Source organism: Rhinolophus hipposideros (genome assembly GCF_964194185.1).
Source record: "Rhinolophus hipposideros genome assembly, chromosome: 16".
In the NCBI taxonomy this organism is placed as follows: Eukaryota; Metazoa; Chordata; class Mammalia; order Chiroptera; family Rhinolophidae; genus Rhinolophus; species Rhinolophus hipposideros.
Genome location: NC_138062.1, coordinates 52,554,711 through 52,578,954, shown reverse-complemented (window position 1 = coordinate 52,578,954; position 24,244 = coordinate 52,554,711). Strand labels below are relative to the sequence as shown.

General features: G+C 35.1%; 1 protein-coding gene across 1 annotated transcript in view; it reads right to left on the bottom strand.

Annotated features, from left to right (window-relative positions):
• The window catches only part of FSTL5 (follistatin like 5), a 1,025,577-nt gene extending 1,004,173 nt beyond the window's left edge, over window positions 1-21,404 (bottom strand). The window contains exon 1 of the mRNA XM_081077240.1: window positions 21,307-21,404. The gene's annotated coding sequence lies outside the window, so the exon portion shown is untranslated. The remainder of the gene's footprint in view (window positions 1-21,306) is intronic.
• Window positions 21,405-24,244: the final 2,840 nt, after the last annotated feature.

Genomic DNA, 24,244 nt, shown 5'->3' with positions numbered 1-24,244 from the left:
CTGATTCAATTTCCTTACTGGTGATCGGCCTGTTAAGATTTTCCAGTTCTTCATGATTCAGCCTTGGAAGGCTATATGTTTCTAAGAACTTGTCCATTTCTTCTAAGTTATTAAATTTGGTGGCATATAGTCCTTCATAGTATTCTTGGATGATCCTTTGTATTTCTGTGGTGTCCGTGATAACTTCCCCTTTTTCATTTCTGATTTTGTTAATTAGTGTCTTCTCTCTTTTTATCTTAGTGAGTCTAGCCAAGGGTTTGTCGATTTTGTTAATCTTTTCAAAGAACCAGCTTTTTGTCACATTAATTTTTTCTATTGTCTTTTTGTTCTCTATTTCATTTAGTTCTGCTCTGATTTTTGTTATTTCCTTTCTTCTGCTGACCTTGGGTTTCGCTTGTTCTTCTTTTTCTAGTTTTTTAAGGTGTAACATGAGGTTATTTATTTGGGATTTTTCTTGTTTCTTGAGATAGGCCTGTAATGATATAAATTTCCCTCTTAAAACTGCTTTCGCGGCATCCCAAAAATTTTGGTAGGATGTATTTTCATTGTCATTTGTTTCTATGTATCTTTTGAGCTCTCCTCTAATTTCTTCTTTGACCCAGTCGTTCTTTAAAAGTATGTTGTTTAATCTCCATGTATTTGTGTTTTTTCCTGCTTTCTTTTTGCAGTTGATATCCAATTTCAAAGCTTTGTGATCAGAGAATATGCTTGGTATGATTTCAATCTTCTTAAATTTGCTGAGGCTGATTTTGTGTCCCAATATATGGTCTATCCTTGAGAATGTTCCATGTACACTAGAAAAGAATGTATAGTCTGATGTTTTAGGATGAAGTGCTCTATATATGTCAATTATGTCCAATTCATCTAATGTGTCATTTAGGGCTGCGATTTCGTTATTTATCTTCTGTTTGGATGATCTATCCATAGCTGTCAATGATGTATTTAAGTCCCCTAGTATAATTGTGTTTTGGTCAATTTCTCCCTTTAGTTCTGTTAGTAGTTGCTTGGTATATTTCGGTGCTCCCTGATTGGGGGCATAAATATTGATGACTGTTATGTCTTCTTGTTGTATAGTCCCCTTTACCATTATGAAATGTCCATCTTTGTCTCTTTTTATCTTTTTCACCCTGAAGTCTGTTTCATCAGAAATCATTATGGCTACACCTGATTTTCTCTGGGTACCATTTGCTTGGAGTGTCAATTTCCACCCTTTCACTTTGAGTCTATGCTTGTCCTTGTAGCTGAGATGTGTCTCTTGTAGGCAGCATATGGTTGGGTTTAGTTTTTTGATCCAATCTGCTACTCTGTGTCTCTTTATTGGTGAGTTCAGTCCATTTACATTTAGGGTGATTATTGATATGTGAGGATTTCCTGTCATTCTGTCTTTAGTTTTCTGGTAAGGCTGTGTCTCCATTGTTTCTTTGCCTTTTTGTTGTTGTCTGTGATTTCTGTGTGGTGGTATTCTATGATGTTTCCCTCTGTTTCTTCTTTTATTACAGTATATATTTCAGATTTGGATGTTTTTTGAGTGGTTACCCTTGAGTTTATGTAAAAGAAAGTTTGATATTTAGAGTATTCCAGTTTCATCAGTACGCTTACTTTCTCTATTCCCATATTCCAGTTCAGGCCTTTACGCTCCCCCTTTTTATGTTTCGGTTGCCACAAGTTGTCCCTGTTGATGGTGGTCTAATAGCCTCCTTTAGTATTTCTTGTAGTGCAGGTCGTGTATTAGAAAATTCCCTCAGCTTCTGGATGTCTGGAAAGGTCTTTATTTCTCCTTCATATCTAAAAGAGATCTTTGCTGGATATATTATTCTTGGCTCATGATTTCTCTCTTTCAATAGTTTGAATATTTGGTTCCATTCCCTCCTAGCTTGTAGAGTTTCTGCTGAAAAATCTGATGATAATCTAATGGGCTTTCCTTTGTAAGTTACCGTCTTCTTTTCCCTGGCTGCCTTGAGGATTCTTTCTTTATCATTGATTTTAGACAGCTTCAATACAATGTGCCTTGGTGAAGGCCTGTTGGGATTGAGGTAATTAGGTGTTCTATTTGCTTCTTGGATTTGAGGATCCAGTTCTGTCCACAAGTTTGGGAAGTTCTCATCGACGATTTGTTTGAATATATTCTCTGTTCCCTTCCCTCTTTCTCCTCCTTCTGGTATGCCCATTATTCTTATATTGCTCTTTCTGATGGAGTCAGAAAGTTCTTGTAGAGTTCTTTCATTTCTTTTAAGTCTCAAGTCTCTTTCTTCTTCCCTCTGTGTAAATTCCAGGTTCCTATCTTCGATGTCACTGATTCTTTCCTCCATCTGGTCAACTCTACTACCTAAGCTGGATATTTTATTGTTAATTTCTTCTATTGAGTTCTTAATCTCCAGAAATTCTATTTGGTTCCTTTTCAAGATTTCAATCTCTTTTGTAAAATGCTCATGGTGTTCTTTGATTGTGTTTCTGAGTTCATTAAACTGCCTTTCTGTGTTTTCTTGCATCTCGTTCAGTTTTTTCAGAATTGCGATCTTGAATTCTCTGTCATTTAAATCACAAAGGTCCATATCTCTAAGTTCCTTTTCTGGAGACTTTTCACTTTCTTTCTGAGCTATCTTGTTGCCTTGGTTATTCATGGCAATCACTGATTTACTATTTCTCTTCCTAGACATCTACAGGAGTGTCTTCTGCAACAGGTTGATAGGTATGCGAAGAGCTTTTGGAGTTCCAAAGCTCTTTCTGCACCAGATTCAGAGCCCGTTTGTTTCAGCAGTTCTATTTACTCCTGCAGGGATCCGCTCAGATAGGTGGGGCCAGGGGCGGGGTGAGTTGTGAGAGGTGGCCCAGAGCAATGGCGGCGACCACCACCACAGCCAGTCCTGCTTCCACAGCTCCCTCCCCTTTGCCGGAACTAGTTGAGCTGCGAATCTGTGTCTGCGGTCCACAGTTCTCAGAGCAGCAAATATTCTGTCCTTTGATCCGACACTGCTACTTTATTGCTTCTAGCACCGGCCAGGTGGGGGCGGGGCGAGCTCTGGGAGGGTAGGGAGGGGGCGGCTAATCTCCGCGCCTAAGGCTTCTGCTCTCCGCTCGGCAGTGAGGGCTTAAACCACCGATTTCAGCCCTCTTCCCTCAATCTTTGCTCCGAGGTCTGCCGTGAGCGAGCGTTGGGTTCAGCGGTTTTGTATGCTGCCCCCTCAGCCCTGTGGGCCGTAAGCGGAGCCCTAGCAGTCCGAGTCCTTCCCTGTCCCGCAGTTGCGGAAGATCCGGGAGCAGCGGGCTCCGAGCACTGAGCTAGGTCTGTGTCCTGCGCCCGCGCGGCTCCGTCTCCGCACTTCTCCTCTCCCTCCTCCCCCGCTCGCGCGATTCACCCACCTGGAGGTGAATTCAGTAGTCGGCCTCTTCGTCTTGCCTGTCTGCTGTGCAAGGAGTCCTTTGTGGAGTTATTGTTGTCCGATTCGTTGTAACTTCCAGGGGAGCGTTACAGAGGCTCACCTCACGCCGCCATTTTTTTCCCAGGAATTATTTCCTTATTTCTTGAATAAAATGTAGTTGATAAAATGTTGGCTTCTTGTCATAAGGAAGTAACTATGACCAGATTTACACTTCTGCCATAAAAAAATTGAAAACAGGACAAAATACGTGAGACAGCTCTTTTCTGACATTAGACAACAGGTTGTGTTGTACTGAGACCCTCAAGAGAAAGAAAAGAAACAAATAAGATGACATTATAATTGCTTCAGTTTCTTCCTGATGGCAATCTGAATTATGAAGACGGATGGGATTCCAAGTATAATATGGGGGTTCTCATCGATATTATAAGACAGAGATTGGAGTTTAGGAAAACGTGGGAGGATGAAATCTGAAAAGGCACCCAGAGAGAAAGAGCCATAGAAGTGCTCCTAGAAGGTCCGTGAGTTTTTTTGCTGAAAACTAAGCTACATATACATATCGTGGAAATCCATGAGACTGAGGAAGAATATACGGAAGCTGAAAGATGAATAATTCTTAGAACGAACAAAGGCTGGGATCTTTTAAATTCTAAAGAACTGGATGAGAGTCTTTGTTAAACACCTGCAGCATCCAGTAAAAGTCATAAAAGGGTTATCTCATATTATTAGGGCTAAATTAGATTTGAAATAAATATCAATCTAAACCAACCCTAAAATCTTCTTTTAAAAGGCTTTAAAATATTGAGTATAAACAAATGCCTCCTAAAGTAACATCCAACGTTATTTAAGAGAACATAACAAAATTCAATTCCCCAAATCATCAGAATTACAATGTCAACATCTAAACATCTAAATACTAGGAGTGGCTGCAAAGATGGTGAGATCGGAGGCTCCTGAACTCCCCTCTTCCCACAGACAAACCAAATATAGTTACAATGGAGCAAAGAAATCCAGAAACCAGCTAAGCCACCTCTACACATTGAACGAACAAGAAAATAAGCACAGAGAAAGAGGTAGGGAAGGTTGAGGCACACACAGCCATAAATCCCACCTCTGGCACAATGCCCTACAATCGAGAGCAAACCTCCAACTCCCAGTGTCTCCTCGAGAAGTGAAGGGCTTAGACCCCACTTCCAGCACCTCAACTTTTAAGATTCCTGCCTGAAGGATGGGCCCCCAAAACAGCTAACTCTGAAAGCCAATGGGACTTCTGTTCACCCACAGGAAACACAAGACTACAGCAAAGAAGCACTCGCTTGGATATTCTCACAGGGTTAGCACAGAGGGAGAGAGCAGAAAGGCCCACTCTGAATCTCTCCCTGAAAGGGGTCTATTTGCTTATTCAAAAAGCTGCTGCCTGTTGGTCAGGCTTTGGATAGAGGAGCTAACATGCATTTTCAAGGAAAATAGAGCAAGATTTGATAACTGACAAAATATTTTAAAATGGCAAATATAGCAAAAGAGTGAATATTACTTTTATAGCCAGCAATTTGATAAAGTTCAGTAATTTAAGAGTGGGAGCACATCCTGGATTATCCTCTGGGGGGACCGTAAATGTATCCTTGTACTAGTAAGTGAAGAATTAACACTAATTTTTCTCAATCACTCCTAATAAATGGAAAAGGAGGAATTACTTCCGCACTCATTCTGTAAGGTCAGTATTACCCTGACACCAAAGCCAGACAGAGATATCATGAGAAAAGAAAACTAGAGACAAGCAACAAATACTCTATCTCTTATTAAATATTGATGCACAAATCCTCAAATAATACTAGTGAAATGGACCCAATAGTATATCACAATTATACATGATTATCAAGTGAGATTTATCCCAACAATGCAATGCTGGTTCAACATAAAAAATTAATACACCATATTAATATATTAAAGAAAAATACACATAATCATTTCAATACATGCAGAGAAAGCATTTGACAAAATTCGACAACGTTTAGTGACAAATATAATTTAAACTACAGAGAAGACAACTTTCTGAATAAAGTTGTTATATCTCAATATAAATCAATCTAATTTAGTACATTAACAAAAATAAAAGGAGAAAAGTCAAATGTTCATATCTGGGAAAGATTTGATAAAATTCATCCATTTTTACTTAAAAAACTCAGCAAATTAAAAATGAAAATAATGACTACAAAAAACGTACAGTAAATATCACACTCAATTGTAAAATACAGAACCTTTTCCTTTGATTTTGGAAATTAGATAAGGATATTCTTCTCACAAATTAGATTTAACATTCTATATACACAATGAGGTCAGAAACGGAAATAAACACCCAGCATAAAGATAAATAAAGAAGTCATAAAGTTGTCACTGTTCTCCTATGATATAATTATATCTTTAAAAAGTCCAAGGATCATTAAGTGAATTTTGCAAAATATGGATACAAGGTGAGCATATAAGGTAAATATGTAAAAATAAACAAATTTCTACATTCCAGCAACAAATACAATAGGAAATTCATAAAACTACCATTTCAGTAGTATACAAAAATCTCAAATACATAGGAATAAAGCTAATGAAAATATCCAAGGCTTCTACATTGAAAACTGCAAAGCATTGTTGGAAAACATTTAAATAACTTAAATATATGGAGGGATTACACCATATTCATGTATTGTTAGGTTCAACGTTATGGGTAACTCTACCAAAATTTTTCTACAAGGTCAATACAAAACTCATATGAATCAACAGGGAAAACGCAAAAAAAAAAGCCATTAGAAAAATGAACACTAGACTTGCACAGAATATTTATTATAATGTATATCCAAATGGACAATAAACAGTTTAAAAAGTTGCTCACCTTCACTATGCTTGAGAAAATAAAATAAAACCAAAATGAAACACCACTACATAACCCACCCCATCTATAAATGGCTGAAGTTTTTTGTTTGTTTGTTTTTTAAATATGGAATATACCAAAGTATGGCCAGGATTGGAGCTATTGAAATGTTCATATATTGTCATGAGAGCACAACTATTAATACTTTGGTCATTTGTTTGGCAGTACCTAATAAAGTGTAACACATATACTTTATTACCCAGTAATTCTATTCTAGATGTATAGCCAACCAAAATGCCTATACACATTCAATAGATACACAGTGCTAGATTAGAATTTTTACAGCAGAACTACACATAACAATGTCAAATTTTCAACTTCCCAAATGTCCAACAACAGCAAATCGATATATATTATAAATGGTGATATATTCACATATTGGAATGTGATACAGCAAGAAAAAAAGCAAAACTACAACTTCCTTCATCAATATGGATGAACCTCATAGCTGAAATGTTGAATAAATGCCAAGCACGAAAGAGACCATATTGCATTTATGTAAAGTTCAAAAATAGCTGAAACTACTCTTTAGTTTTAGAACTTGTCACTGTGGTGACTCTTTGGGGAGAAAAGAAACTGGGGCGAGGTGTTTCTAGGGAGATGAGAACATTGTTTATCATTCCAGTTGTACTTACAGGACTAAGAGTTTTAAAAATTGATCAAGCTATACAATTGATTTGTATATTTTTTTCTATGCAAGTTATTCCTTCATAAATACCTCACAAAACAAGCATAGATATGTGAGTGCACACATATTTGGTTTTAATAAATAAAAATATTGTGGCGCACCTGAATATAGGAAAAGCATTCTGAAGAGAACGTGTAAACAGAACATGCCACATAATCCAAACTAGAAAAATCTTGCAATTAAAAAAGGAAAGAGTTTACATCAAGTTCATTTGTCTATACTTTCAAAAATCCAACCCATAATGTTATCTAAAAATCAAGATAATGGAATCTTCGTTTTTTTCGAATCTCTGTTCCCTTTCATGATTTCTCAAGGATGTTCAGAGGTTACTGCATCTGTAAATTATTCCAGTATCATGCAATATAAATTGAACAAGGCTACAAGGTGAATTAATTTTTAAAAGCAACTGTGCTCTTTACTAATGACCCTTCACCTTTCAGAGAGTAGTTCTCTTTTTGAATTCTTTGTACTGTATTTCCAAGTTTGAAAGCAAATTCTCTTCTACTTAGAAGATAGAAACAAAATATGAGTTGCCCTTTTTTTTACGTTCAACATTGTTTTAAGTCAGTCGGTTGACGTGTTCTTAATTGTTTATTTTAACATTAGATATAACATTAAACATATGTTTTTTGATTAAGGAAAGTATTTTTTTCTTTGAGATTTAGCTTATTTTCTCATTTAAGGATATTATTGTGACAGGATTCATAGGTTTATGTTGCTCTTTCATTCTCAGTTATTTAATGTTCTTTTTATGGTCTGAATATTGTATCATAGTTTCTTAAACACAACAATTTAAATTTTCACTTAAAAGAATAATACAAGTTAAGATTTTTGGTATCATAGAATATAATGAAAACAGGTTCTGAAACTTAGGAATAAAAATGACTGCCAAAGACAGAAAAAGTCAAGAACCATATGAGATCACTGATATATCGAATATAAAACTGAAAGCAACAAAGGAGCAAGACAAACAAAGAAACAAAATCTCACAGACACAGACAACAGTTTAGTGGTTACCAGCAGGTAAGGGGGGCGGGAGGAAAGCAGAAGAGGGTGAAGGAGGGGGAACTGACTCTGGGTGGTGAGCACACAACGTGATATATATAGATGATATATTACAGGTTTATACACTTGAAACCTATGTAATTTTACTAACCATTGTCACCCCAATAAATTCTATTTTTTTAAAAAAAATGGCTGCCTAAAACACATCAATGAATGCATCTGATGGAAGAAACAGTCTCTGCTGGGCATACAAGTAAAGCAATAGAATTTGATGAGTGAAATCAGATGATTTGACAATCAATACAAAGATTATATGCATTAGTTCAGGACACACACCAAACTTAGTTTGCTAGATATACACAAAGAAAGCACTGTCTTTAAATTCCTACACTCAAGCATATTCTTGATATAAAGATTACAGAGGAAACTGCTTTGATGATCACTGATTGTATTGTAATATCAAGGTACTTAAACTCTACCCTTCTTGGGCCAAGGACTTCAAGCTACTTTATTAATCTTGTCCCTTTCTTGAGTTTTTAGGAGGATTAATTATCATTGATTACCATATTAGTAACAGAATACCTAATGAAGAGCAAATTTACTCTCCAATGTAATATTTCGCATCCAACTAATCTAATCAGTTTATGACATCAAAATTATTTTACTAATTCATATTGATTTCAGTAAAACAGCTTCCAATAACGTACCTAGAGATTTTCGGTATGAATTTCTTTAAAGTCAAAATAAGTATCTATTCCTTGAAGAAAATGCATGCATTGTTGATTGTGCTTTATACAACACAACAAATGAGCACATTTTGCCTAACTACTCTCTATTTGGCATCTATTATCATACCAAGTATACTGTCATTACTTCTTTTTTTTCCCTTAATTTCTCCCTTACATTTTTTGCTCCACTGCAACACAGTCCCCATCTGTTTACTCTGACACTGTTTTCTATGCCTTTAACACAATAGTATTCCTCATATCTGTTGCTTTTCCTATCAATTAATCTCCTTTTTCCAGGAACAAATGCCATTTTTCGTCCGTAAATGGTGAATGCTAAGGTACCAGCAGGTGTTGTTTTGTTTGTTTTAACTTGTAGCAAGAGGTTTGAATGCCTCTAACTGAAGAGTTTCACAGGGTTTTTCTTGTGACAAACATAATTGGAAGCCAGAAGTTGGCTAAGTAAAGTCTGGGATTGTGAATTAAACCAATGCAATTAGCCTTTATTTGGCTGCCTATTTTGTGTTTTGCATACATTGTTATTTCATTCTCATGACAAACAATCAATAACCATTACATGAAGCTGAGTATTTTGCAGTCATTCTCTCCTCATACATCCTTATTTCAGAAATTAAATTGTCTCATGTATATTTAAAATTGTAATGTGAGACGAAAAGTGAAATATCAGCCAGTAAGGTATCACATACTCTAGTATTATAAGAAATCATCCCCATTTATTCTAAAAGATAAACATACTTTCAAACTGCCTAATTTAAAGATACTTTTTGCTAAAACAGGGGATTTTGAAGCATGTTGTGATTCCAAACATGTTGTAATAGTACTGCCATATATTTTCCCTAAAATCAGCACTAATACATGTGCATTCAAATAAATTAATATGTATTTTCTTTTAGTTAGCACAGCAGTTTATAATGTGATGGAATAGAATACTCTACATAAAGCAAACAAATGTAAATTTGGGGGCAAATAGTCATCGAGAAGCATTTTGCTCTTGATTTTTCAAATTATATATATTTTGTAAACTTCAACCATAGCCTTCCCCCCAACACACACATATTTTCATATATTTTCCATACATATTATGTATATATGTATATCTGTGTACATATATATTACATATATATTATATATGCATATATGTGTGTAAATATATATACACAAAATTACTAATTTCATAGGAAGATAATTGGAAATTTTTCCTAGTTATGGAGATATAAATATTTATACATCATTTACCTCAGAAAAATCAATAATGTCAATTACACTAAAAAATTAAAAACATAATCAGAACCTTAAAAGCATTGTCATCAAAGGTGAAAATTAAAGGAAGGCTCTTTGTTTCTCTTGGCTTCATGGGTTTTTTGTTTGTTTGTTTGTTTGTTTTGGTGTGTCAACTTCTTTTCCAATATTAAATACACCTACTTAAAAGTTTGGCAAAAATATCTCCTTAGCTCTGATTAATTAATTTCCTCTTGCCCAAAGCATTTAATACTTACTAGAGTCATTAAGAGTTTTAAGAACGAAAGAATTAGACTTGTTTCAGATTGTATCCTAAGAAACCATTTTATCAGAAAGAATGGTCTTCACATTACCTAATAAATATACATTTAGCTCTGGAAAAGCAATATTAATCTTGAACATCCTGGATGGTCTTTTCACCCTATTTTAAACCTGTTTTTGTGATGTACCAGCTATTTCAAAGAGATCAGAGACACTGCATTATTCAAGACATATACACACACATATATATATTACTACTGTCAATTATTAATCTGGTTATAATTGAAATTTATGAAATCTTTTGAGTTCAAGTATATAAAATGTCATGAGGTGTTTTCACACATGAGATTTACATGACAGCTAAAATATTCATGGAGACAGACGACATTTCTCTAGCATACAAGATATCATATAATCCAATTAAAGTGAAGCATTCTCAAATTCAATGCTTTGAAATGTGAACTCTAATACACTTGCTATTAGAGAGTTTCATAATGTTGTTCTAATAATTCCCTATCGACTGTGCAGGTTGAAAACAGTTCAATGTAATTGAAATCTCTAAGTGTCGAAATGATTGCTTGCTTTAACAGCAGTTGGCTGTTTTCTTTTGTAGTTAAAAGCCGCCCAACTTCAGTTTCTCTTAAAATAAATGTTTAAAGTAGGTCAGTTGTCTGATATTTCCTGTTGCTAAAATTATAATTCATACTGGAATATTGTTCATAGAGAAAGCCACTTAAACTAATTCCTTGAATACAATAATCTTTATAAAACTCATGTTAAAGCCACTGTTCATCGAAAGCCATGATGATGTCATCTATTTTGTGCAAGTGAAGAACTTTGCAGAGTTCAAGACTGTCCTCTCCTAGGAGGATGTCACAAGGACAACAATGCCTCTATGACTTCATGTACCTTTTGAAGTAAATAAATATAAATATGTTTCCTGATCATTAAAAAAATGAAAGCCTTATTTTGGTCTTTTATCAATAAATAAGATGATAAAACACAAAATAAAATTTAATATAGTTAATTGCTTCATTTATGCATCATTTCTTTAATTTACTTGATTGCGAGAATAATTTGGGGCTCTTTCTTAAACTGCATCTTCCCAAAACCCTCCATCCTTTGGAGTCTGGGGAATGGTCTAGAAATTTGTATTTTTAATAAATTCCCTAGGTGCTCCTAAATGTTAAGCATTTAGGAAGGAAATGCTTTTCATTAAGGGACAAATAAACTTCAACATCTTAGTTAAAATATGCCAAAAACTAAGCCGAAGCCCTGGTACAACTCAAGTAAATTAAGTCATTATATGTAAATCCTTGGAGCATAGTATAAATATGAGCTTTACAAGTTATGCACCTTAGGCAGAAATCCTGGGATGAGAGGAAAGGTATTTACGTTGTTTACGTTTCCACTCTCTCTCTCTTTTTATTTTTCCTGAGAGTTAAAAGTGATTTTTTTTTAATTAGAGTATAGTTGACATACGATATTATATTAGTTTCAGTTGTAGAATATAGTGATTCAACATTTACATACCTTACGATGCAATTACCATGATAATTCTAGTAACAATATGTCACAGTCAAGGTACTACAATATTATTGACTATGTTCCCTGTGCTGTACATTACATCCTCATGACTTATTCTATAACTGGAAGTTTGTACCAATTTCCACTCTGTTCTGAAAGTAGTTGTCAACTTAACTGCCTGATAGAATTAACTAAGAGCTTCTAATATCCTGATACCTGCCCGTGATGCAGACCAATGAAATCAGAAATTCTGGAGCTGGTACCCAGGCATCAGACATTTTGAAAGCCCCCGCTTCCATGATTTTCATGTGCAGCCAATGTTGATAACTCCTGTGTTAAAAACTAGTTGGTCAGAGCTGCCTTTAGTGTGAATAAAGTGCAGCTTCAACACCTGATCTCACGCAGATCAAAGAAAGCTAGTAAACTTCACGTCCGTTTCTGGATCAGGGCACAAACCTGTAAATGCTACAGTCAGAAGTAAATGAATTTCAGTAAGCAAATTACTCCTATATTGATCTTCTATTTCGGTATCTTTCTAAACTCTATTATTAATCCAAATTTTTTTTCTGTATATAATGTTGGGGGGTTTTGTGCATAAGCATGTTATCTACAAATAATGAGAGTATCATTTCTTTCTTTAAAATACGTATTCTTCTCATTTATTTATCATTTATTTATTTGTTTATAATACGGGCATAGTCATGAACTTCCAGCTCAATATTACCTGGAAACAATGACTAAGTGTGCCCACCTAGTTCCTGATTTTAAAGGGACCCCTTGTGATGTTTCTTATTAATATTAGTGCTTGCTGTAGGCTTTTGATAGATTCAAATTTAATAAAGAAATGTCCTTCTAGTCCTAATTTGCCAGGAACTTGCAATAATCTACTGAAATGCCTATAGTTACATGCCATTGCTATCCATTGCATCATTTGCCATATCCTTAGTTTATGTTCTTTTATTTAGCCTCATTATCTCCACATTGCTTGAATTTGTTCTTTTATTATTTTCCTAACTAATTCAGTTGGAGTATTACTTCATTAAAATTTGGTTTTTCTATGTATTTATTGTAAACATTATGGCTGTTAAATTTCCTTAATATAGAAATAGCCTACATGTTTTATATTAATATTTTCCTTCTCATTTAGTTACAATTATTCAACCCATGAACTATTTAAAAATTGGCTTAGAAATTTAAAGACTTGTAACCTTAGGTTTTCTTTTTTTTGAGTTTCAATTTTGATTAAGAAAAATTTCAGATACATAGTAAGGAGAAAAACGGTGAACCCCTATGTACCCATTACTGACTTTAAACAAATAATAATTCATGCCCAATAATGATTTATTCTTCATAGACCCAACTATTTCCTCCCCACAACCCATATGTAGATTATTTTAAAGCAAAAGCATGCATCCTAACTTCTAGTATGTAAATGCTTCAATAAGTATCTTTAAAAAATAAAGATATGTTTCTTTAAACATAAAAATATATTATCACAGCTAAAATAAAAGTTAGCAATAATCACCAAACATTATTAAATATTCCGTCACTATTCAAATTTCCCTGATTTTCTAATATTTTTACAGTTGATTTGTTCAATTCAGGATAAAAACAAGGTTCACCCTTTCTATCAATATATGTTCATTAGATGTATTTATTCTATTGGTCTACCTGTCTCTAAAGAAAAAAAAAAAAAAAGATACACTATTTGTTGAAGAAACTAGGTATTTTGTTTTGTAAAATTTCCCATATTATAGATTTTGCAATTTGCACTTCTGAGTTGCCTGTTTTCTATATTTTATATTACCTGGACCCTTTTAAATAGGTCAAATTCAGGTTCAATTTAAAAAACAAATTCATATTCATAGATGGTATCATATGTATATCATAGAGTATCACATGAAATATGATTCTTACTAACTCTCACTCAGTAATGTTAGATCATTCATCAGTGATCTGGGTCTCGCTTATTTTCAAAACAAAATTTCCAACAGTCTTTCATATAAAGGTATTGGCAGCCATTGAAGATCATTGCCTCAATTTACTATTCCATTAGGGGTTACAAACTGGTGATAATCTTAACTCTATTAGTCCTTCTGTATTTATTTTCTGAAATTTTTCTCTAGAGAATCATATTTCTCATCAACAATTAGGTTGTTATAATTTGTAGATCCAGTAGGAAAGCTAAATGATTGATGCTTTCCATGTGTTTAGCAGTTGAATAATCAATTGGTTTGCAAGCAAATCCAAATGTGTATAGAATTTCACACAATTTTTCATTTGTTATTTTCAAGAACACATAAGATTTTAATATAATTTTTGCCTTTTATTCAATCGTAATTTTTTATTCTTTTTAATGTTTAAATTCGCCCACATTTTGCTAGTGACAGCCCCTTCAATACGGCTCATGTGTCCTTCTACTACAACCCCATAGTCTTTGCTTTTTGCCTTTATAGTCAACAAAATATTCCAAGCTTATTTTACATGTTTGCTATCCCAGATGTAAAATGATATATTTCTGCTGTCAGCTTCCCTTTAGTGGAAAACAGCATTTACAGTATACAATCTGAGCACTGAGGGGTGCTCATTGTTATTGGATAGTTACTTTTTCTAGGCCTATTTAGAGAAAATATTTCTAAGCTTATACATATCAACAACTCAAATTTAACATTACAGTGCTTTTACTAAGTTCTTTCATTATGTTTCTCTTACATCTATATTTGTGGGTCCCAATAACTTTAACAGAAATACTCTTTTATTTTATCCACATACAATTTATTGTAGCAGTATTCCTAAAAACTACATTTTTATATAATTTTGCATATAAATATGTAAATTTTCAATACAGTGTTTCTAATTTTGCTATTATTATTATTTAGAACAGCTTAATGTACATATGCATTTTTAACAATAAGTTATATTCTACTGTGCATATTGAATATACTGCTGTATTTTAAATGCATTTGAAATAATTCACTTCTATAAAATTAAACCCTAATATATAGTTCCAACATCCAGGTCAATTCTGACTCTGGTTCTGTTGATTGCTCTTTCTTTTGACAATGGGTAATTTTTTCATGTATTTTGGTGTGTGTCATAATTTTTTCCTCCCCAAGCTGTAGCAAATCTCTGCTTTATATTAGTGCAATATTTTTTGGTAAAAGAAAGCTTTCTGCCCTTCCCACACCACCAGTTGGCCTTTTTACCACCATAGTTTATATTCCAAACATGTTAGTCATATGGCTAATTTCAGCTGCAATTGTGTCTGAGAAGTGTAGTATTTACTCTAAACAGCTAAAAAATAGGATTTTATTATTAAGAAAGAAGGGAAAAAATAATATTGGAGTAGTCAGGTACCTCTCCCTAAAAATAAAAAAAATTAAAAAAATAAAAAAAAACCCGTTGGGCACTTATAAGCATAATACAAACTAACTGTATTTCATTTTAATTTTTATAAAATCTCACAATAGTCGTTACTTAATTATTTAACAACCCTGTGGAGCAAAAAGACAGTCCTCTACGACTAGTTTTTGTTTGGGACATGCTTTGCAAACCTCAGGCTGAAACATTCTATGAAATGCCTAAGATAATACGATTTTTAAAGGTAGAATTACATAATCTTTTGCTAGAGATACCTGTAAGGAGAACTAAATTGGGTTTCATAAAAGCTGAGCTTTTTCTGATTTTTCCTTGTGATAGTTCTATGACCTTATGCCTCCCCGAGCCTCAATACTTGCAGCTAGAAATAAGCATTATCATTCTTGAAATTTTGAATTGCAAATGAGAAAACGCAAGAAAAATGCTGTGACAAGTAGCGAATGGTGAAGAATAATATGCAATAGGATGGTAAGATACATCCATCTGTGGTAAGTTATGAAAATAAGTAATATATGTGAAATACCATACACACATTGCCTAGAGTGTTGTTGGCAATTGACAAGTATCTGTTTAAAAAATCAAAAGTGTGAATATTTGTAATAGGTATGGTATTTTGTTTTTATTAATGCACTTTTCTGTTTGTATTTTTATGTACGTGAACTAGTTAGCCTTGGGTATCCACTTGCCCCAGGGTTTTGGATAGATATTATTAATTAAACAGGAGGCCATTAGACTGAGGTGGCTCTAATGCCTTGTTAGTCTATATAAATGGAAACCTCAGCTACCGTCAATTGCTATAAATGCCTCAAGATTTAGTAATCAAAACTTTGGAACAACCAATCACGAAGAGCCAACTAGGCTACCCCAATAAGGCAACCACTTAAGCTATCGCCAATCAAATAATTTTCTTGCTTTGATTCCATTTGCTTTACAAAAGCCTTTCCCTTATCTCTTGCTGGTGGAGGGCTCCTCACCATTTTTGGTTTGATACTGCCCAATTTAAATCAGTGTTTGTCCAAATAATCTATTCAAAATTTCAATATACCTTAGTTTCTTTTTTAACCATGTGGAAATTTAGTTTGCTAAGATAAACTGGAAAGAAAATAAAAAGGAACTTAAAATGTAGCTTCAAAGTTAAAAATAGTAACTTGAAAAAAAATGACAGGATTTCTCTAGAAGAATTCTGTATATTTCTTTATTTCCCATTTTATATATCGATAGCTACGCTAGCCCACTAATCCAGAGTTTGTCCCATAGAAGGGTTAGGATATTGCTTCCTCTGAGGACTTTTAGCCAATGAAGCTTATTATGCTAAGACAGGAAGGATTTTGTTTAAAGAACATAAAAAACTTGAAACTCTCACCTTCCAGCTGAGAGGGAGTATGGGGATATATGTCCAGATATATGTCCAGATCATCTCAGATCAAGGTCCCAGATGACAAACTATGCTAGTTAAATCTAGAGTAGTGGTTCTCAAAGTATGGTTTCTCTGACAATATTTTATTATTCACAGCTTAAGAAAATAGGCAGAATATTCTACATTTCTAATGAAGTGGGACACAAATAACTGAAATCTCTTGGAGAAGTATGTCAAAAGTGGTTACTTCTATAGGAAAAAGTGGCCCACAGCTGAGGGCTACAAGATGGGACGCCTGTACCCGGACTGTGTACTACAATCAGGTTTTAGGGATTAAGCAAAGCAAGCACAAATCACACAGGCCTTAGAATGCATTGAATACTGTCCTCCAAAATCCATGTCCATTCAGAACCTCAAAACGTGGCCTTATTTGGAAATTGGGTCTATGTAGATATAAATGGTTAAGATAGAGTCATAGTAAGTTAGGATGGGCCCTAAGTTCAATGACTGGTATCTTTATAAGACAGCCAAGTGAAGAGACATTAAGAGAATTAGGTTACGTACAGGTAAAAAGTACTCTCAAAAGACTGACAGATTTAGATTTTCATGATAGAGAGGAATGACATTTCATCAGAAGCAGTTATGTTCTACTAAATTGAAAACAAACAAATAACAAATATTATGTATAAACAATGTTAACATATAAGAACAGTGATAACATATAGAATCCTTGAATGACCAGTGAGAGTAAAAGAAAGAACATCCTACCTGTTTTGGAGCCATTTTACCATTCCTAGTACAAAATAATATCCAGTTATTTTTAAAGTATTATATAAAATATGGCTGAATAATTTTACTTGCAATGGCTTCCCTTTCTAAAGACCAGCACATTAAATTATGAAACCTGAAACATACGGACTTGTACCATATGGACTTAATTTCTTTTCAAGCTTTACAGCCTTCTTCATACCTTAAATGAATATGTTTTCTGGAAAACATTTTATTGCTTTACTTAATAAAAATCCTTATACTTTTTTTCCTTTCTTCATTCCACCCTCTGTTCCCAAACACTAATTCTACAAGACCCAAATTAAATAAAACATTCTGACGATGTTCACTACATGAGATTTCTTTCTTCTGAATTCTTACATCTTTTGGTTATGTGTCTTTATCACCAGTATATGAAAGCTTATATCATAGTGATAGTTTTCATTATGTATGTTGTCGTGCAGGGTTTCATGCGGGGTCTCAGCTCCTTCTCCCCACATAAGAACTCAGGACACGGTGAGGCCAAAAATGAACACCCACAGAGCCATAGATAGGGGGGTCATACCACTATAGTCTCACTGGCGGCTGGGTTGGAGACACAGGAAGCAGGAGCCACACGATCTGCAAGCCGCCGTCTGGTGTCTGCCAACCAACCTCTCCTGCTAACTGCAATTCACAACTCTCTGCAATCTGCCCTTGCTATCTAAGCCACTGCAGTTATATTAGTGGCTAATGGCTAACTGGTTACAGCTGACGGCCAACTAGTCACAGCTGATGACCATCTACTACCCGAGCCAACACCTTCCCACCTGAGGCTGGGAGCCTGGAAACTGCTCTCTGAGACTCTGTCCCCACATATATATTTGTTTTTAAAAACAAACTGTCTAGGCAGGAACATGGTTTATATGTCTTTTGCACCCCTTCTCTTCACCTCATAATACCTAGAGCAATGCATTTACTTGTGTGAATGAGCTTCTGACTGTTTAAACTGCCAGAACTTACTCAGGGAGGTTTACTCAATTTCACATACCATAGCCATTAAGAACCGGAATGGATAAACCTGTCAAACCAAAACGAAACATAAACACAGAGTAGACATTTATTATTGAGGCTGACAAATAAACAATAGGAAAGAGGAAACATGTTAGGAAAGTCCAAAATGTTGGAATTTTTTTTTTAAATTTTCACTTATTTCCAAACAGAATTATCCTCAGATTTATAGCAAGAATCAGTATAAGAATAATTAAGAATTAATGGAACTAGATACTGAAATTTAAGAAACGTTGCCAAAGATAATCATGTCTATTTTTTTAATCAAATTAAATGTTGCCTGTATGTCTGGCCTTCATTTCTGATTAAATACTGTAAGTTGTAGGTCTGCCACGCCCTTCCTAACTTTCAGCTGATCAGTAACTGCCCTACAAAGACCCTTTACTAACCCTTCAGACAACTGTGAGAGTGCCCTTGAATTTTCTTTTTCATCCTTACTCCTGAGTAAGGCTATTTCAGTGTAGCCATTTACAAATATGAGTAAGAATTTTTCATAATACTTTCAAAAACAATCACCAGGCAAGGAATGAATTATCTGCAATACCCCGCCCTTATAGAGTATGTTTTCATGAGAGGGGGAAAATGATGTATATATGTATGTATGTATATATATATATATAGTCATGCAAGGTCTCTGCTCCTGCTCCCCACACAAGAACACAGGATACTGTGAGGCCAAAAAGGAACCCCAACAGAGCCATGGATAGGGGAATCATACCACTATAGTCTTGATGGGTAAACTGACCTTAAAATGGTTCCCTGCCATGTGGAACTGACCTAAAATGGTGGCCCAAGCAGAGAGAGAGGTCCCTAGCCTAAGCCCCAGCCCACTTCCTCATAATCCCCTCCAAGCCACACCCCAAGCCAATCACCAGATGACACCTACCCCTTCCCCAACTCAAGGAAGTCCCCAACCCATAAAAATGTGCTCAAAACCTTGCTAGGGGCTCAGTCTTTTGGGAAGCATCCCGCTGAGCCCACTGTTGTAATAAAGCTGACTCTCCTAACTCTCTGAGTGCCGCTTGGGTTCTTTCGGGTCTTGGATTCTGCAACATTTTCACTGGCAGCTGGGTTGGAGACACTGGAAGCAGGAGCCACATGATCTGCAATCCACCGGCCACTTCTCTGCCAACCAACAACCAACAAACCAACCCCTTGCTAACTGCAATCCGCCCATACTAGTTTAGCCACGGCAGTTATATTAGTGGCTAATGGCTAACTGGTTATAGCTGATGGCCAACTAGCCACAGCTGACGGGCCATCTACTACCCGAGCCAGTACCTTTCCACATGAGGCCGAGCGAGAGCCTGGGTCTCTGACCCCATACTATGTTTATCACAAATAAAACATGATTCAGGGCGCACTGTTTTAAAACTTGAACTGTGTTTTCCCAAGATGAATTAGACTTTGTGCACTTTATTATCTTTCTAGTTTTATGTCACTTTCATGTGTCTGATATAGGCTACTGGTGGCTTCATCTCATAACCTCAATATGAGATATTATAATGCCAAGAAAAATCAATTTAAAAGACCACCTTATTTTCACCAAACAGTTTATGAGCACATCTTGTCATATTTCTAATGGCTCCAAAAACTGTGGAAGAATCTTATTGTGTTTCTTAAGGAAAAAAAAAAAAAACTATCTAAACAATACATTTTGTTTTTTTAATAAGAAAAACCAGAAGGATATATCTCAAACCCAGAAAAAAAAAATTTTCTTAAGGGCAATGTCAATCTGAAAAATATTTTCCAGGTTCTACAGCCCTTAATGAAGTAACTGATTAGGAATTCTATTCATACATACAATCAAAGAAATCTGTGGTCAGAGGAGACTTCTCTCTGATAGACAAGGCTTTGGAAATATTGCAAGGCTCTCTACCTTTCCTCTTCCCCATTCTATTCCAAACTCTATGGCATTAAGCCATATCTGCATCAAAAGATAAAAGGAAATATTGTCATCTATAAACACTATATATGTTTCTAAAGTACGCTTTGTGAGCTATGTAAGGTAATGATAAGGGATAATATTAGCTAAATGTTGTGTATAACTTAGAAGCCAAGAACAATGACCAGACAATACTTCATCTGCCTAATCAGGAACCCAGAGCACATAAAAGATAAATGGGAATAACCCAAAAACATGGAGGAAAGTGAGACTCCTACACTGGGAGAGGACGCAACATCTAGAATGAATAAACTACATAACTTTTTATCAAATCATATATCAGGTTTATTCCAATTTGAGAAAAATACCTTCAGCAAACAAAAGAGAACAGCTTCACATCCAATTTCTACCTAAAATCCTGCATGGGGAACCGCTCTCTGACCAACTGCTCATGAAAGTTTTATTCTCAGACTTCCTCTATCAAGAGCAAAGAGCCCCCATCCTTAGAGCCAAAAATGTGAATAAAGATAATATGCCCCCCCTCTCCCCCCATATCCATCTTATTTTTCAACATAGGGGTTATGTACAGTAGGGAGGAGTAGTTTAAGCATCCTTTAAGAAAACTGCCTTTCTTTCCTCTTATTTTTTATATGGAGATATCTTTGGGATAAAACCATTAGTCACTCAGGAAATCAGAAGTATACTAATTGAGGTTGTTGAAATAGAAGCCAAGCACGGAAATCACGAATAAAATGAAAACTGTTCTCTGTTTTCACACTCAGGCTCACAGAGGATGTATGTTGCTTCACAGAGCATACTTACTCCATAATTTCCTTAAAGAGCACTATCAAATCTTTGCATATTTAAAGCTCCATTTCCTGGCCTTTCACAGCACACCAAGTAACTGTTGAATTAATCACGACCGACTTTTTTGTGAAAGAAACATCACTGCAGCCAACAGCTAGCTTTTTCAAAAGCCATATCCTCTATTTCAATTAAACATGAAATGTTTAAACATGATACGTGGTCATAAAGTAAGTTTATCCCAGCCTACTTCAAAGGACAAACAATGTAAGGAAAAAAAAGGAAACATTCCACTCACTTTTGCTGGTAGATCTAGATGAAGGTTCTCCAAACATCTTGGGACTTAATGATGACAATTGAGAAGACTCATCATCTCTAATTTTCCTCTGGTTATTAAGTAAAACAGCAATGCCATAAATGGCCTGATGTGGTGAGAATAAACTGTTTCTAGCTCCTCTCGTTTGCCGGCTGGTGTCTTTGATGGGAGAGAACCATCTTACTGGCGTATGTTTTATTCAGTCTTATTTCTAAATAAAAGAACTTTAACACATTGAAAAGTGTTAAGTTGATTTATCAGGTGGCCGTTAGGATGAGGAGGCTTGAATGCCTGGGCAACTTATGGAAGCAACCAGAACAACGCAAGCTTATATAAAATCGAAACCTAAGGACAACCAATCACAACAGGCAGCTAGGCTTTAAGACTGTAGCCAATCACTAACTTCCTTGCTTTGCATCCACCTGTCTCCAGAAAAGTCTCTCCCAGAGATCCTATTGGTGAAGCATTCTTAGCACCTTCCCTGGTTGGTGTTGCCCAGTTGGAATTGAGTATTGAGTTTTGCTCAAATAAACTCCTAATATTAAAATGCCTCAATTTATCTTTTAACAAAAGTAACCAAGGGTTGTAAAGAAAAAATACTGATTTCTGGTGTTAGTCATGTGTGTGTGTTTTAAGAATTTTACCGTGAACATCAATTACTGAATAATATTGGAATACATCAGTGCTTCCAGGGGACTGTCATATTGGCAAAGCTTGCTTGCCTTGGCACTTCCCTAACTCATACAACTTACCCTAATGGTCCAGTGGTGCTTCTGCTGCTTCTCCTGAGTGCCTCTTATGATGTGCTGGTTGATGCCTCTGCTCTTTCTTTCTTTGTAGCTGAATTCTTGAGGGCCAAATACCTTGTCTCTGGGTAGGTTTGTTTCTAGGTATTGTTTCTCAATACCTAGAAACATTCTAATTTGGATCTTTGGTTTGTAAAATCACTGCCCAAATTTCTGATTATAATCTAAGAAAGCACGTAGAAACAAAGTAAACAGATGTTGCATAATTGTTAATTATACAAAATAATTAACCATCTGCCATCTATGTTTGTGGGGACAGAGTCCCAGAGAGAAGCTTTCAGGCTCTCGGCCTCACATGAAAAGGTGCTGGCACGGTTACTAGATGACCATCAGCTGTAATCAGACGGCCATCAGCTATGGCTGGGTGGTCATCGGCTCTTACCGGATAGCCATTAGCCACTAATATAACCACCGTGGCTATAGTAGGGGGTTGGTTGGTTGGCAGATTGCGGGTCACGTGGCTCCTGCTTCCTGTGGCCCCAACCCAGCTGCCAGCAAGAATATAGTGGTATGACTCCCCTATCTATGGCTCCGTGGGTGTTCCTTTTTCGCCTCACCATATCTTGCGTTCTTGTGCAGGATATGGTGAGGCCAAAAAGAAACACCAACGGAGACCTCACATGACAATAATATATTCAATAATAAAGAAATTATTTCACTCTTAAATTCCTGTTGAGATTTTTTAGTACTTTTAGACTACTACATTGTAGCATATTTATTTGTATGCATGTCTTAGCTTTCACACTAAAATTTAGTCGTTTTTAAGGACAGATGCAAATACTTAATGATTTTTATCTTTTCTTACTAGTTCTAAAATTGTATCTTAAATGAATGAGAAATATAAAGTTCATCTGCTTTGAGATAAAATTTTGTAGATTTACAAATAAATTTTAGCAAAATAATACCTGAACAGGGTAAAACAAACAGGCAAATAAAAATAATACACTAAACATAGTACCTATAAAGCCAAGTTTAGAGAGGGAAGAAACAGTTCCCTATGGCATGTTTCCCCAAACCTAGGTTTCCTCCCAAGTCAGCCAAGCTCCCTTCATTTATGCTTTTAATTATTTTTTTGGTTCTTTCATATCACAAACTAATTTGCTTATATTGCTATGTCTTGACTTTTCAGTTTTAAACATTTAAAATCGACTTATTGTCCATTTTAAAAATTGATCATGATCAATAATTTTCTTACTGTCTTGTCATTAAAAACTATGTTGATTTACATTATAACCATTCTCTCATCCCTTTTTATCTCAATACAGTTAAACAGGTATTTTAATGTATCTGTCGCCTGTTCATTTAAAGAATGTACTTTAAATCAAACACATATCACTATTTTAAAAGTGAATCACAATAGCAAACCTTTGTTGACGGTGCCTAGTTGCATAAAATAAGCATTCATCCCCCTCCCTCACAGTCAACTCCTGTATTAGGGTCATTAATGACACTAGCAAAAACTACATTTCCTAGCATATCTTGCAAGAAGGATAGCTAATAAAATTAGAATACAAATAGTTTGATGACGTTCTCAAAAATGCTCTTTAAAGGAGTTAACTCAACTGATAAGTAGACCCCTTTGCCTTTTTCCTTTCCTCCTTCTGAACGTGGACAAGAGAGAGCCCATGAAGACTTGCCCTAATAAGTTCATTCTGAGAATGGAAACTGTGCTAAACAGGAATGGTGCAAAAGAAACAAGAAAAAGAGCTTGGTATCTTTGTAAACTGTGGAACTGCCATACTATTCTTTGGCTACCTATTTCTGAACATCTATTAAAAGAGAAAAAATAAATAAATCTTTATATTATTTAAAATGATGTTATTCAAGTTTTCAGTCATACCACCAAACCTATTTTTGACATATAATTGTCAAACTAATATACATTAACAGAAAATTTTGAACTTGAATTCAGAGAATTAGATGAAAGCATGAAATAAGTGGATTCTAAAATTTCTGGAACTTTAAATAGCATTGGCTTGTTGGAATACCAGGTTGAAGAAAGAGTCAATGATTAGATATCCAATCTATATAATTAACCACAAGGGTATGGAGGAATAACATATAATACACTAAGTAATGTATGTTCTAGGTCTGCCTGGCATTGATTGAGGTGA